Raw genomic sequence first — 830 nt, 5'->3', positions numbered from 1 at the left:
TGTAAAATGAATTAGTATGAAATTCAAAACAGTGTGGCTGTGGCCATTGATTGACACATTAAATTCATCCATTGACTGGGACAATTTACGTGAACGTTTGTCTGTAACGACCACTGTTCACGACGTACCTACGATAGACATTTAAACTGTGGGGTCACCAAAGGTTTCTTAACGCCTTTAATTATAAAGTAATTCGAAAAAATAATCAGGAATAACCTTTATGTTTTGATTTATATAATTGGTATAAATCAAAACATTGTGTTATTTCTGATTAATTTTTTCGAATTACTTTATTGAGGTGTTGAGAACCTTTGGTGACCCCATAGTTTAAGTGTCTTTAAAAAGTACATAGTGATCAGTGGTCGTTACATACAAACGTTCACCTAAATTGTCCCAGTCAATGGATGAATTTAATGTGTCAATCAATGGCCACAGCCACACTGTTTTGAATTTCATTCTATGTCAATCTATTAACAGTAAATCTTTAAGCGATCAGGGTGACAGAATCACTAATTTAATCACGTTGCATCATCATGTACATACAAAATCAAGGTCTTTGCATACACAAATTTTAACCAATTAAGTGCAATATAAGCTTGCTACATTGATATGTCAAAAGTGTTAATTTCATTACTAGATGAAATGGCGGACCAGTACAGGAGCATGAGGTGTTTGGCGGTAATTTGTTGTCTATAGATTTCCCACTACACAAACAATAATTGTCCAATCTAATTAAATCTACACGATAATGTCTATGTTTACATAATATAGACCACTTAGTTTTTTGTTACGACAAATTTTTCAAAATTATGTAATATTGTGTGTTTTGA

The sequence above is a fragment of the Mytilus galloprovincialis genome, chromosome 7, assembly GCF_965363235.1.
Source record: "Mytilus galloprovincialis chromosome 7, xbMytGall1.hap1.1, whole genome shotgun sequence".
Taxonomy (NCBI): Eukaryota; Metazoa; Mollusca; class Bivalvia; order Mytilida; family Mytilidae; genus Mytilus; species Mytilus galloprovincialis.
This window is presented reverse-complemented; position numbering follows the sequence as displayed.